Source organism: Phacochoerus africanus, chromosome 1, assembly GCF_016906955.1.
Source record: "Phacochoerus africanus isolate WHEZ1 chromosome 1, ROS_Pafr_v1, whole genome shotgun sequence".
In the NCBI taxonomy this organism is placed as follows: domain Eukaryota; kingdom Metazoa; phylum Chordata; class Mammalia; order Artiodactyla; family Suidae; genus Phacochoerus; species Phacochoerus africanus.
This window is the reverse complement of record NC_062544.1, coordinates 37,288,275-37,304,400: the sequence shown is the minus strand read 5'-3', so window position 1 is coordinate 37,304,400 and position 16,126 is coordinate 37,288,275. Positions and strand designations below refer to the sequence as shown.

At 38.1% G+C, this 16,126-nt stretch overlaps 1 protein-coding gene across 3 annotated transcripts in view; it reads left to right on the top strand.

Annotated features, from left to right (window-relative positions):
- Nucleotides 1-877: 877 nt before the first annotated feature.
- Nucleotides 878-16,126, top strand: part of RNF180 (ring finger protein 180) — a 267,713-nt gene continuing 252,464 nt past the window's right edge. Inside the window, exon 1 of one of the 3 annotated variants that reach the window (XM_047753710.1) lies at nucleotides 878-1,256. The gene's annotated coding sequence lies outside the window, so the exon portion shown is untranslated. The remainder of the gene's footprint in view (nucleotides 1,257-16,126) is intronic. The other 2 variants (XM_047753786.1, XM_047753632.1) reach the window with 2 other exon arrangements.

The window sequence follows — 16,126 nt, the reverse complement described above, 5'->3', positions numbered from 1 at the left end:
GCATTCTCTTCTATTCCTAGTATGTTGGGTGTTTTTAATCATGAAAAAGTGCTAGAATTGTCAAGTGCTTTTTCTTCATCTATTGAGATGATCCTGTGGTTTTAATCCATTATTTTATTAAGAGAAAGTATTACATTTTTTTTTTAATGTTAAACCAACCTTGCATTCCTTAGATAAATCCTCTTGGCCATGTTGTAAAATGCTTTTCTACATTACTGGCTTTGGTTTGCTTGATTTTTGTTTTGGGATTTTGTACTAATATTCATAAGGTGATGTCTTTGTGTGATTTTGTTACTATTATTCATTTTTATCAGATTTTCATGTGGGAAATCATTGCTCATCACCTTAGTCTTGGAACAAGGCTCTAAAAAGGCCACTTAAACTGAATGGAAACTTCTATACCTAGCAGAGACAGCCGTACAACTTTTGAGGTCCCCCTCACCCTCAGCTTCTTCCTCCTCCCTCTAGCCGACTAAAAAAGCTTCCTTTTTTTTTTTATATTCTAAACCTTATTTATAGTCTTTTGATCATCTATTTTCATTACTGAGTCCAGAGTTTAAGACGTGCTGACAAGTCCACATTTACTCTCAGTGGCCACCAAGCTCCCTGAATAAACATTTTTGATTTTCCTCCGGTCATCAACTCACCTATCAGCTTTAATTTGTCAAGAGTGGAGTCAAGGACACTTTAGGGGTTAATCCCAGTTGCACATGAATGGAACCTTAGGCGTAAGAAGGTAAGCAAGGAGAACAGTGACGTCAAAAGGGAAAACTAAACTTAGCGGTGCTGCCTCAGGAAGAGTCTAGGCATGGGCACCAGTTGATTTGAGCTGGTAGTGGCCCAGGAGGGTCTGGGGGAGGCCAGGGGAGAAGGAGGCATCAGCAACTTCTGCTGCTTTAGTAAACCGAAGACCAGAGAGCACAACTTTCCCACGGTCACGCCGGGCCTGCAAAAGCGAAGGCGGGGGCTGCGCGGGGTCAGGGCGGGGCGCCGCCCACGCACGACTCGGCGGGAACTGGCAGAGGCTGGGTGCGTAGAGCTAGAGGCGGCGGAGAGCTGAGACCCAGGCCGCCAACTCCCGGCTGCGGGCGCAGCTCGAGCGCTTTCCGCGGGGTTTGGCTCCTGTCGCTTCCCGTCTCGTCTAACCAGCATCGCCACCGCTGGAGCCGCCGCCGCAAGTCCTCGGAGCCGGGCAGCGGGCGGCCGGGCGCACCGGGATCGGGCGCGGAGAGGGCGGCTCCGGTACGCCGACGCAGGTGAGGGCCGCGGCTCGGAGCCCAGCCGGGGGCGGCTGCCTGCGGGTCTGGTCTCGGCCCCGCTCGGCGGAGGCAGCTCGGCCCAAGCTCGCGCAGGAGAGAATGCGCTGAGGGCTGGGTTGGCCCGGGCGTCTCCCGCCCCGGCCTCAGGTGATGCAGCGGTGGTTTAACTTTCGCACCTGAGGTTCTCTCGGGACAGTGGCTTTGGCCTCGGGGCGCGACCGGAGAGAGGGTGGAATTACACGTGGTATGGAAAGGTGAGCCGGGCGGCGCCGGGGGCTGATGCGGGAGTGCGGAATTTGGGGGGCGCCGCTGGCTGGTGTTGGCCGCCCCCAGGTGGGAGTTGAGGCGCTGCGTTTGGTTCCATCTCAGAGCTTGTGAAGAGAGTCCTCACACACCCTCTTCTACGGCCCGTTCCCTCCGCCCAGATCCACTTTTCTTTTGTCTGGTCCATTTTGGTATCGCTGTTTGAGCTGCTTTTGTTGCAGCCTAGGGTCCGGAGTGTACAGACTTGCTGTCAGGCAGAGGTCATGGTTAAGCTCTGAAACGCATTGGGGCGGGGGTGGGAGGAGAGGGTCTTTGGGAGCTGGGGGTGGGGGCGGCGTTATTATTAGTGCCCTAATTAGCACTAACAGGTATGTATCACCGGGTTCTTTTCGAGATAGTACTCAATATTTCTGAAGCATCTAATAGTTTTAAGTGCCCCCGGGAGAGTATTCATTAGTCAACTTCAAAGGAGCGTTGTGTGGGCAGGTTACTAATAAATTACCCATATTATAGACCGGACTGCTAAGGCACCCAGGAGGAAAAGTGACGATATCAAAACTAAACAGTCAGCCCTTGTGGGAGCTATGACTAGAACTCGCCTGATGGAGAGTTGTCCTCAGTCCAGTCAGTCACTTAACCTCAAAATGTAGCCCTCAGAGTGCTATCTATTACTCATATTTTAATTCACTCATTAACTACTAAAAGGTTTCTTAAAAAATAGAGTTGCTCCTTTCATACTCCTAGAGCAGTACCCGTAAAAGTGATACTTAAAAGACTAGAATCACTCCATTTATTGAATAGGATCACAGTAATCATAGTTAAGAATATTTTTTTTTTTGGTCTTTCATTTGTAATCTGTAATCTCCTATATAAATATGGTGCCACTGGAACCCCTGTTATACTCAGTGATTAGCATAGCAGAGACCCTAAATGTGTGTTTAATGGATAAATGGAATGGTGGTATGGTATGCCTGAGTAGCAAGGTTACTTTTTTTCATATAGAATAAAAAATTAAGAAGAATAATAATTTTAATAATTTCACTGAAAATGAACTTGTAATTATATGCATATTATTTTGTTGTGCTTTCTCTCTAGAGCCACCAATCATTTACCAGTTTCCTTGGGGTTTGCTTTTTCTTAACCAGTAGATCTTTCATTGCCCCATTTTTCTTTCTCTCTTTCATTCATGTATTTGGTTTTTTAATGTGAAGATATTTTTTCCTTCTAAAATTCAAGAAAGAGTCTTTAGAAAAACTGGTTTTTTTTTCCTTGGTAAAATAGACTTAACTAGGCTTTTATGAGTGTATCTGAGGATAGACACCAGCTTCTTTAATAAGGAAGTCCCATACATCAAGTAAGTATTCTTCCAGGCAAGTATGCAATGAATTAATAAACATTTTGATAGCTCTCTGTAATATTTTATGATATATCTACCTTACATAATGTCTTTTTAATCAAGCAGAATAAAGCTAAAAAATTCAGTTAAATTTTACTGACCATACAGCACACATTTAAAGGCACAGTATGGCTAGACTTAATTACTGACTCAGAGAATAAACACAGTTCTTTTTCCCTTACACCATCTGCATTCAGCCCTCTGGGGGAAAAAAAAAAAGAAAGATAATCTGTCCTTTCTCTGGTAAGGGATTTTTGGAGAATTAATGAAGTAATGTCTGGGAAGTATTTTAACTCCTTGGGAGAAAGCAACTTTGTGACTTCAGAGGATCATGAAACACTGCCCCTTTCCCACAACATGTTGCCATTTATATTTTTAGAGGGATTGTTCCAAGTAGTCACTTCTGGAGGCTAAGTACTTTTCCAAAAGTGCTCCTGCTATTTCACAGTCATGTTGAATCTTTTGAAAAGTTTTGGTCAATTTACAAGCAACACAAAAACATAATTTTGCATTCACTTTTATAAACACTTGCTTTTTGTTTATATTTTAATAATCAAAAATTCTGTAACTCGGTTACAAAAACTCTTTATTAAACTTGGCAGAATAATTTCTGTATGATTGTGCAACTCAGCTCTGCCTTCAAGATTTTACAGCTATTGAAGATATTTAAATTATTATCATGAAGGCTATAAAAACAATTTCAGTGGGGTGTTTTAAAAATAGGTTTAGGAGTTTCTCTCATGGCTCAGTAGTAACAAACCTGACTAGTAATCAGTGAGGATGGGAGTTCCATCCTTGGCCTCCTTCAGTGGGTGTTGCTGTGAGCTGTGGTGTAAGTCACAGATGCAGCTTAGATCTGGTATTGCTGTGGCATAGGCCAGCAGTTATAGCTCTGATTCAACCCCTAGCCTGGAAACTTCCTTATGACCATATGCCACAGGTGCAGCTGTAAAAAAGACCAAAAAAAAAAAAAAATAGGTTTAAAAAATGACAGCATGATTAGAGCAAATTTGTAACCTTCTCAGAGTGACCACTCTGGAATGGGTACTGCTTACTTGTAGGCCTGTATACATTTATGCATATGTATGTGTACATTTGCATATTATTAAACTAATAATTTGTATTGTAACCTATCAAAAATATTTCAAGTAAAATACGATAAGTAAATAACATATAATACTGGAACAGCATGAAGTTGGGGCTGAATTTCATATAAAATTTTGAACTTCACATAAATGTAAGTGTAAATTTTTACAATAATCTAGAATCATAAAATTTGGTTCCACATTGTATGTTTTCAATGTAATGCAGCTAGGTCAAAATGGCCTCATCAAAATATGCAATTGCTGTTTTCAAAAAAATCATTAGCAAATTTTGTGTGGGACAGATTTTCTTGATCACAGCAATTATCAGATACATTCATTTTCTTCATTTCTGGGTTGTTTTAAAATTTTATTACTGTATTATACATAAGAAATCTCATATATTATAAGTGTCAGAAGTCTATTATAACTATACCAGCAGCTAAGGAGATATTAGCCTATTCCCTAAAGTCATCAAGCAGGAATTTTGTGCTAAACATGTGAAATCATTTTCTGAGTGAAAAGAAGTAGGGAATTTTCTGTGCAGTCAGTAGCTTGAGAACAGGGCTAATATTGTGGCTGCAAATATACTCCATTCTACTGCATAATAAATACATAATGAGGAGCATATAAAAAAGGATACTGTCCTTTTGATATTCAAATGGAAAAAAGTTCTATTACTAAGCAGCCAGATCTCTCTTTTTAACTGAGAGTAAATGGTAACTTTGAGAAAAATCACATATTTTGAGATGTAAATTATTGAAGTGACAAGTAAATTATCAGCTGACACGCAGAAGCTTTCCTCTAGCATGACCCTTTCTAAGATGAGCAAGTGCAGTGGTAAACATTATCTTCTAGCCATATACAGGGTTTGTCTGTCAGATAATGGTCCATGCCCACCTCATCCTGTCTTGCCACTGCGCCTTACCCTGATCTCTGACTTTACTTCATCTTTGATTGCTACCTCTAGGCAGAAGGAAGTTGGTTCAGAGTGGAAGAAGGCACAGGGATGGGCTGAGGATATCTGTTTCATGTATAACATGAATTTTTTTAATGAATTTGAAAGGTTAATAGTTCATTTTTAAGATCTTGTCAAAATTCCCTTCATTAAATTAGCCCCACTAAGTAGGCAGTCCCCAGTGAAATGGTAACATAAAAAGGCCCACATTAAAATATCTTCTTTTGGCCACTATACAATAATGTATATACAAAGTATATTAACCCCAAAGTATAATTGGTACTATAAACTTTAATCGCATAATCGTGAAATATTTTATCACTTTCCTTAATTTAAAAAATATTTGAGGAAATCACATAATGGTGAGTCTTTTAGCTGAGAAAATTGGAGCCATCATATTTTTCGTCTTGCTAAATTTATCTGTAGCAAGCAGAAATATTAGAGATTATTCTGCTAATAACAGCTGCCTTCCAGTTGTGTAATCTCTCTACCCGATTAGTTCTCTGATGGTTTGACAGGTGGAAAATCTTAGAAACAAGTAGTAGATCATTATCACAGGTTTTAAAAGCACCTTCGAAATGTCCTTATGTAATTGGTGAGAAAAGCATGAGGCTTATTCTGATTGAAGATCACCTGGCTTATTTAGAAATCTGTTGAAAAAATTAATCCAAGGGGCCAGAATTGAAGAATAAACACCAATGTATGCATGGAATGAGTAGTATAGATATGTGGGCTCATGCTATAATGAGTATGTGGGGGACTGTCTTCTTAAAGTTTATTTAATAGAGATATAAATTAAATATTCAAAGGTATATTTTCTACCCATATTTTGCTTGAATTTTTGGGTTTATTTCTTTCCAGACCATTGGTCTCCTGCAATATATAAATGGTAATTAATATTTCTACAGCTTTACCTGCCTAACTTAGACCCAGCTAAGGCTGTAGAGTCGTAAGTAAAGCTTGCTCTGCTCTAGTTTGACACTATGGTTTTTGCTGACCTAACAACCATACCCTTTCCCAACTTAGTGTTTTGACTTGTATTGTTTTCCTTACTCAAGATGCCAATTTCTCTCTACTCTACTTGCTAACACCATCTAAATTCTCTCTGTCCTTTAAGACACAGCTGGAATACCAACCTTTTTTTTTTTTTTTCCTCAGAACGCCTTCCCTGACTCCCTAGTTCTTATATTTAGTTTACCATATCATTCTATTTGTTAATTACCTTTTGTTTTTAATATATATATTTATTTATTAGTAAAGTATAGTTGACTTATATTGTTCCAATTTCTGCTGTATAGCAAAGTGACCCAGTCTTATATATATACACATTTCTTATGTTATATTCCATCATGGTCTATTCCAAGAGGTTGGATAAAGGCCCCTGTGCTATACCCTAGGACCTCATTGCTTATCTATTCTAAATGTAGTAGTTTACATCTACTAACCCTGAACTAAAGAGAAAGACACATACCATATGATATCACTTCTTATATCTAAAATATAGCACAAACAGACCTATTTACAAAACAGAAATAGACTCAGACATGGAGAACAGACCTGTGGTTGCCAAGAGGGAGAGGAGAGGGAGTGGGTGGGATGAACTGGGATTTGGGGGTTAATTACCCTCTGTTTTTGATTATTTCTTTTATTTTGACCTCGAACTTGTTTTCAGCCTAGATATTTTTCCCCTAAAAGGCACAGATAAATTTTCAGAATGTATTTTCCTAAATCACATGCAGCACCTATAACTCTGGGTACTAGGTGGATATATTCAGCTTGTAAGGTTAGAGCTACAAAAGAAATTTTACTCAGAGACTGGAGTAAAATATCTTCATGCATCATTATTTTATCATCTAGTGTTCTGGTAGAAAATAGATAGTAGGCTCAAATGGGGTAATTGAGAAGAGTGTAATCTTAAAAGTGTGCCCGGGTTAAACCAATAATGGATGGTGATGCATTCCAGGACTAACAGTAGTGGGACCCATTACCATCCTTAGGCCTGAAGGAATGGGAGAATGAGATCATGACTGAAAACAAAAAGCGGTAGCAATGTGGGGAAAGCTACCTAGCTAGATCTCTGGGCCTTTCTGTGATTGGGAGGGATGGAGAAATAAATACCTCAGCTTCACTCTCATTTCTTGGTGGTGCTTCCCATTGACAGATCCAACTGGAAGCCAGAAGGTTGGGGGGCCCTATTGTTGCAGGCCGAAAGTCAGCATCCTGCAAATTAGAGCAAAGTAGAGAAGATAGAAAGTACATCTGGAGTGGAGGGCAAGGGAGGAACAAGAATACCCATTGCTGTAATCATATCACTTGGAGAGTGTTTTGATTACAGTTATGTAAGCCTTTTTGTGCTGTCTTTATTTTTTAAAAGGCATACCTATTTCTTCTAGTCCAATTCAGTTGCTAACATCCAAGAACATGTTTTTATGGTTGATGCCATTTCATAAGAACCACTCTCCCTTTTTGTGGTCTTAGCTGGTATGGTGGTGTTAACCATGTCTTTTCATTGATTTCATTTTTTTGTTTGTTTGTTTGTACAGTGCACAAGTGGGAGACATAGAGCTGTCTGCATGGCTGTTGGGAAAACTGTCCTCTCACCATTTCTACCACACAGTTTGTCTGAATCATTCAAGGGTTGCTCATATTTCTCATTGGACCATTTTTATAGAACAGTGGTGTTCAGTTTTGGTATATGTGGTTCTTGTTGCACACATTCTGATTAAAGCAGGTTTAAGATATATCTAGAACATCTGTTCTTTTAAAAAGCTTTCAGATACTTCAGATGCACAAATGTGAGAACCACTAGTCCAGACAATCATTTTGGTCTTAGTTCCTCCCCCTACACTGGTATGTGTATATGTGTATGTATATATGGATATATACATGCACACACATATACATACACACATACACACACACACACATATATATATCACTCTAGTAATTAAGGCTCAATTGGAAAGCTAATGCTAATTTTTTACTCTTCAAAGCAAAATATCTATATTTTTCTCATTGAGAAGTATGATATACAAAATATGTGGTTCCTTATTATTAAGACAAATAAGTTTAACATTTTAAAATATATATCAAACATTGTAAATATATGGTGTAAAGAATAACATAATGAACACTCATGTTCCCACCATGTAGCCTTATAAAATATTAACATTTTACTATTTTTCTGATTTTTTAAGAAAAAATACATTTCAGATAAAATTTTAAGTCCCTTAGATCCCTTCCTAGAGGTTACCATTATCCTAAACCTGGTGTCTATCATTCCATTCATGTTTTTATATGTTTGCTACATATGCATGTATCAGTAAACAAAATATAACATTATAACTATGCTGTTTGTTTCATTCTTTACTGTGTATATATCTTCAGCCTTTAATTATTCTTTGAAGTACTTTGGAATTTTTTCTACATATACTTAGGTTTAGTTTACTAACTTTTACTGCTATACAATATTACAGTAAATCAATGAGCAAAAATTTATTTGTCAAATCTCCTATTGGTGAAACTTGAATTATTTCGAATTTCTTGCTGCTACTGCAAAATGCAGCTAAATTAATTTTCCTATCTGATGTACATACAAACATAGAAGTAGAATTGCATATCTATAGATACATGTTCTGTTTTACCAGATCTTGCCAAATTGCTTTCCAAAATGGTTTTGCCTAGTTATACTTCCCCATAGTGGTTTATGAGATTCTTACTGTTGCTTCATACCATTTTTACACTTGGTATTGTCAGACTTAAAAATTTTTCATGATGGGTGTGAAATGTTACCTTGTTTTAATTTTCCTGATTTCTGGTGAAGTTGAGCACTTTTCATAAGATTGACCATTTGGGTTTCCTATTCTGGGAATTGTGCTTTTATATTCTTTATTTTTCCTGTTTGAGATTTATTATTTAAAAAATTTTTACTGTAGAATTCATTGTGGATATTAACCATTTATTTATAAACTTCTTCCTGTCTGTGGGTTTTTTCTTAATTTTGTTTGTATTTTCTTACACTGAAGTTTTAAAAGATATCAATAATTTAATTTTTTCAATATTTTGCTGTGTATTGAAACTGTTTTATGACTTAGCATGTAGTCACAACCTTGGTCTTTCTAAGGTTTGCAGCTTTCTACCTTTCATAAATTCCTTCTTGATTAGGCAGAGTATAAATAAATAAATGAAGAAATAAACATGCCATACAGTTTATCACTGGAATATGCATAAAATTATTATTATTATTATTATTATTTTCTTTTTAGGGCTGCACACAGGGCATGTGGAGGTTCCCAGGCTAGGGGTCGAATCGAGGCTGCAGCTGCCAGCCTACTCCACAGCCACAGCAGTGCAGGGTCCGAGCCACATCAGCGACCTGCACCACAGCTCACGGAAATGCAGGATCCTTAACCCACTGAGGAAGGCCAGATATCAAACCTACACCTCATCGGTCCTAGTCGGGTTTGTTAACTGCTGATCCATGACAGGAACTCCCTGGAATAAGCATAAAATTATTAATCCTTAACAATTTGTATAAAAAAGTTTGAGTTAAAAAATAGCATCTAAATAGCAGTTTACAGTGTAGATTTTACTCATTTTTCTTTAAGCCCCTATTAAAATGTAGAATAAAATGAAACTTACCACAAAACCAAAAAGCAAAAACTCCTGAAATACCAAAGCTTGGAGGGAAGTAACCTTAATTAAGAAGCAGTTTGTATTCAGTTGAGGGGAATTTCTCTACATCAGCGTCTACATACCCATCCCATCCTTGCCTCTTGATACACACTGCCTGATAAATTCAAGCAGTTTACTTTCTGTGTTTCCAGCAAATTCCAAGAAGCCACTAGGCAGGATGTAGGGGATTTGTGGTGGGTGCTGCAAGCATCTGGAGATCTGAGACAAAACGCTGGTGATGATGCATAGCAGCAGTTGCAGGTACACTTATTTTCACAGGTCATGTCATTTCCTCTCCCAGAGAAATAGGCAATAAAGTATATTGCAAGTTATCCCCTCTGAAGAACAGAGTAGAGAACAGAGAGCCAGGTGGTGAAGGCCTGGTAGAGATTGGGAAATGAGACTGAGTGCTGTGTTTATCAGCAAGCTCTGCCACCATAGATCTGGGCAGGTGGTAATATTAACTCTTCCAATCCAAGAGCATGGTATGTCTTTCCATCTATTTGTGTCATCTTTTATTTCTTTCATCAGTGTCAAATAGTTTTCAGAGTACAGGTCTTTTGTCTCTTTAGGTAGGTTTACTCCTAGGTATTTTATTCTTTTGGATATGATGGTAAATGTGATTGTTTCCCTAATTTCCCTTTCTGATCTTTCATTGTTAGTATATAGAAATGCCATCGATTTCTGTGTATTCATGTTGTATCCTGTGACTTTGCCAACCTAGAAATTATCATGCTAAGTGAAGTCAGTCAGACAATGAGACACGAACATCAAATGCTGTCACTTATATGTGAAATCTGAAAAAAGGACACAATGTACTTCTTTGCAGAACAGATACTGCCCCACAGACTTTGAAAAACTTACAGTTTCCAAAGGAGAGAGGTTGGGGGTGGGGGAATGAGAGGGTTGGGGATGGAAATGTTATAAAATTGGGTTGTGATGATCATTGTACAACTATAAATGTAATAAATTCATTTAGTAATGTAAAATAAATAAAGAATATAATACAGTAAAGAAAAAAAAAAAAAAAAGATCTGGGCAGGTGGGCAGAAAAGTAACCATGAGTAAATTCCTCACCTTGTCTGCTTAACACCAAGTCTGGGCAGATCCTCCATGATTGAAATAACAGAGAGATTATTTTTGTGCATGGTGTGAGGGTGTGTTCCAGTTTTATTGATTTACATGCAGCTGTCCAGTTTTCCCAACACCACTTGCTAAAAGGACTGTCTTTTCCCCATTTTATTTTATTTTTTTATTTTTTTATTATTATTTTGTTGTTGTTGTTGTTGTTGCTATTTCTTGGGCCGCTCCCGCGGCATATGGAGGTTCCCAGGCTAGGGGTTGAATTAGAGCTGTAGCCACCGGCCTACGCCAGAGCCACAGCAACGCAGGATCCTAGCCGCATCTGCAGCCTACAGCACAGCTCACGGCAACGCTGGATCGTTAACCCACTGAGCAAGGGCAGGGACCGAACCTGCAACCTCATGGTTCCTAGTCGGATTCGTTAACCACTGCGCCACGACGGAAATCCTCTTTTCCCCATTTTGTATTCTTGCCTCCTTTGTCAAAGATTAATTGACCATAGGCGTTTGGGTTTGAGTTTATTTATCGGTTTTCTATTCTGTTCCATTGGTCTGTATGTCTGTTTTGGTACCAATACCGCACTGTCTTGATGACTTTGGCTTTGTAATATTGCCTGAAGTCTGGGAGAGTTATGCCTCCTGCTTGGTTTTTGTTCCTCAGGATTGCTTTAGCAATTCTGCGTCTTTTGTGGTTCATATAAATTTTTGGGTTGTTTGTTCTTGAACAATGTCATGGCTAATGTGATAGGGATTTCACTGAATCTGTAGATTGCTTTGGGTAGTATGGCCATTCTTACAATATTAATTTTTCCAACCCAGGAGCATGGAATATCATTCCATTTCTTTACATCTTCTTTAATTTCCTTGATTAATGTTTTAGAGTTCTCAGCATATAGGCCTTTCACCTCTTTGGTCGGGTTTATTCCAAGGTATTTGATTTTTGGGGATGCGATTTTAAAAGGTATTGTACTTTTGTATTCCTTTTCTAAAATTTCATTGGTAGTATACAGAAATGCGACTGAGTTCTGAATGTTAATCTTATATCCTGCTACTTTGCTGAATTTGTTGATCAGTTCAAATAGTTTTTGGGTTGCGTCCTCAAGGTTTTCTATATATAGTATCATGCCATCTGCATACAGTGACAGTTTTACCTCTTCTCTTCCTATTTGGATGCCTTTCATTTCTTTTGTTTGTCTGACTGCTGTGGTTAGGACTTCCAATGCTATGTTGAATAACAGTAGTGAGAGTGGGCATCCCTGTCTTGTTCCAGATTTTAGTGGGCAGGCTTTCAGCCTTTCTCCATTGAGTATTATATTTGCTGTGGGTTTGTCATAAATGGCTTTAATAATGTTAAGGTATGTTCCGTCTATACCCACTTTGGTAAGAGTTTTTATCATGAATGGATGTTGGACTTTGTCAAATGCTTTTTCTGCATCTATTGAGATGATGAAAAATGGCTTAAAGACAAATGTAAGACAAGACACCATTAAACTCCTAGAAGAGAACATAGGCAAAACATTGTCTGATATCAACCTTATGAATATTTTCTCAGGTCATTCTCCCAAAGCAATAGAAATAAAAGCAGAAATAAACCAGTGGGACCTAATCAAACTGACAAGTCTTTGCACAGCAAAGGAAACCATAAAAAAACACAAAAAGACAACTTACAGAATGGGAGAAAATATTTTCTAACCATGCAGTAGACAAAGGCTTAATCTCTAAAATATACAAGCAACTTACACAACTCAACAGCAAAAAAGCCAACAACCCAATTGAAAAATGGTCAAAGGACCTGAATAGACATTTCTCCAAGAAAGATATACAGATGGCCTTCAAGCACGTGAAAAAATGCTAAACATCACTGATTATTAGAGAAATGCAAATCAAAACTACCATGAGGTACCACTTCACACCAGTCAGAATGGCCATCATTAATAAATCCACAGATAACAAATGCTGGAGGGGGTGCGGAGAAAAGGGAACCCTCCTTCACTGTTGGTGGGAATGTAAACTGGTACAGCCACTATGGAGAACAGTATGGAGGTACCTTAGAAAACTATGCATAGAACTACCATATGACCCAACAATCCCACTCTTGGGCATATATCCAGACAAAACTTTCCTTGAAAAAGACACATGCACCTGCATGTTCATTGCAGCTCTATTCACAATAGCCAAGACATAGAAACAATTTGAATGTCCATTGACATATGATTGGATTAGGAAGATGTGGTATATATACACAATGGAATACTACTCGGTCATAAAAAAGAATAATATAATGCCATTTGTAGCAATATGCATGGAACTAGAGACTCTCATACTAAGTGAGGTAAGTCAGAAAGACAAATACCATATGATATCACTTATGTCTGTAATCTAATATATGGCACAAATGAACCTTTCCACAGAAAAGAAAATCGTGGACATGCAGAATAGACTTGTGGTTGCTACGGGGGAGGGAAAGGGATGGATTGGGAACTTGGGGTTGATAGATACAAACTATTGCCTTTGGAATGGATTAGCAATGAGATCCTGTTGTATAGCGCTGGGAATTATGTCTAATCACTTACGATGGAGCATGATAATGTGAGAAAATAGAATGTATACATGTATGTGTAACTGGGTCACTTTGCTGTACAGTAGAAAATCGACAGAACACTGTTAACCAGCTATAATGGAAAAAATAAATATCATTATGAATAAAAAAGGAGGAAACAGAAAAAAAAATATACAGAGTGAAAAATAAAGGAGTTTAAAATGGAACCTCTGAAATAACTGTAGAGCAAAGGAAGGTTTATTATTGAAAGGAATTGTAAGAAAAATTTCATAGACTTGATACATATTAGTCTCCTGAATATGGTGTTTTATATCCATAGTGCACAATTTGTGCTTCAGGGGTTGTGCAAATGTGAAATATTTAACCCCCTCATTGCTTTTATCAGGTTAATATTTTGGTATTCCTTAAAAGATTTTGTATGAAGGGTGAAGTACAGTAGGTACTCTATTAAATAATATTACTCTCAAAAAAATTGAACCTTAAAGAAATAAATTTTACTAATTAAATCAATTTTATTAGGGGAGCTTAGTAATCACCATTAAACGCTTTGTTGTGAAACTATGAATATTGGATTTACTGAGACACATGAATAGCTGTTCAGAGTATAGGTTAGATAAGCACCTAAGATGTCTGGAAGCATTTTAAGAAGGCAAGCTAAACCTTGCAAACTTCAGGAGCTCTAAGGACCTCACTGAATGAGAAGACAGAAGAAACAACTAATGTAGTATGACTATTTCAGCATTATAAACCAAATCTTCATCTTAGTATACCATCTAAGCATCACTGAATTCCAGGGAGATCCATGCTGAAGGGCTATTTAGATCAGCTGTGCAGAAGCATTTGCTGCCAGACGGTGGTAAACTTATAAGAACAGGAGAATAAATGATGGCAAATTCAGCACATCATGATGCGACGATTTTCATAATTGCATAATTTCATAAAAGGGAGTAGTAAGTGAAGGCAAAGCAAATGCTAAAAGTAAAATGCACCAAAATCCATAAGGTAAGATAAGAGTGTGCAATTTTGTGGATTCTGTTAACTTATTGGGCCCTGATTTATTTTTAGAATGGCTAAGGAAGAATATTTCTGATGTTACCCCAAAGCTGATCAAGACAATGTAGATCCTGCAGCCAGAACTAGTTACTACTTCCATGCCTTATCTTCAGCTTTTTTTACTGTAGTCAGCTAAGATGCCAGCAGAGAGAGGAGGGCAATGATGTTTATTGCCTTCTCTGTTATAGTAAGCCACTTAACATAGAGACTTTCCCCCTTCCTGACTTGGAACTCTCTGCAAGGACTTCAGTCCACCTCACTGCTTTTGTCCTTAGTCATCTCAAGACTTTCAAAAATAAGAACATCTTCCTCATAAAATGATGGGACTAGTTTGGGAAGTTACTTTACTTCTCTAGGCTTCAGTTTCCTCATTTATAAAGTGGAATTAACAATCCCTACTTCATAGGAATGTTCTGATGATTAAAGGAGCTAATGCCATTTAATAAGTACTGTATTCAAAAATAATAACTAGTATTTAGAATAATTATAGCTCCTTGAATTCATGTTTCATCTGTAGAGATTTTAGTTTGAAAAATGCAGAGTATGCCAGTCTGTCCCATTGCTAATTAAAAAGAGAAGAGTATTATTTTCTGATAGATAGCTTCATAAAGAGGATTGTAAATAATCTGAATACATCCAGTGGTACATAGTCATCAACCACATAAAGATGCCATGAAACTCGGATCGTATTCTAAAATGGAGTCTCTAAAAAAGTCGGTCTCTTTGACAGCTTTATGAATCTGAGACCAGCTTCCTTTGGTGATAATTGCTACATTTACCCTGGTGATGCCAGTAAACTGTGTCCTGACTTTAAGCAGAGTAAGGGAAGTATGACCCATTTTTTTTTGTTGTTGTTGTTGGTCTTACCTATGCTTGCTTACTTATTCACTCATTCATTTAACTGACAGGTGCCCAACACTGCTAACACTATGATAGATTAAACTGTCAAGGAGTGTGCAACTCAGCAAGGAAAACAGACAAGGAACAAGTAATTAAAGCATGATAAGTGTTCTAAAGAAGAACTGGAAAGGTCATTGGGGGAAAATAGTAGGTTAAGGAAAACCCACTCCTTTTTCTGCTGGGGGAAGAAGTATTTAAACTGAGACTTGGAGGATATGGCTCTATTCCTTAGAGGCTAGAGGCAAGCTTTCCAGGGATCCAGGGATAGCTGGATGAATGAGCCAGTGGAGTGGAGGATCTGAAAAGGTCTGGACTATTGCACTGTAGGGCAGACTGGGGCTGAGCACTGACAGCAACCTGGTCAGCAGAGCACTAGGAAGCCCCTGAAGACAGCGAGAGGGTAATGTTGTTATGTCTTTTCAACAGAGACTCTGGCTTGCTGTGGAGGATGAAATGTTTCAGATTTTCAAGAAGTAAAGCCTTGGTCACTAGAACCATAATTTCTGGCCCACGGTTTTTGAGGGCACACATTTGCTTATGTTTGTAGAGTATATGGGAATGAAACACGTTCCTTTTCTCATATTTCTCCCTTGGTCTGTTAGATTCCATCCCATTCTTCCTTTTGAAACAGCCGCCAAGGTGTCTTTTGTTCTCAGTCCACTTTAGTTCTCTCTCCTTCCTTTGCCCCTTCCCTTTAGGATTCTGAAGTTTTCAGAATAAATCCTAAGGATCAAGCTTATAACCGAGTGACATTGCCAGTAACTGAAATTAGAAGTTTTTCATGCATTGGTTAACAGAGAGGAGGTTTCTGGTTACAATACCTAAAAATCTATGCTACGCATACTAGAACTTCTCTAGAAATATTTGATTGTATACTACATAAATGCATAGATGAGCT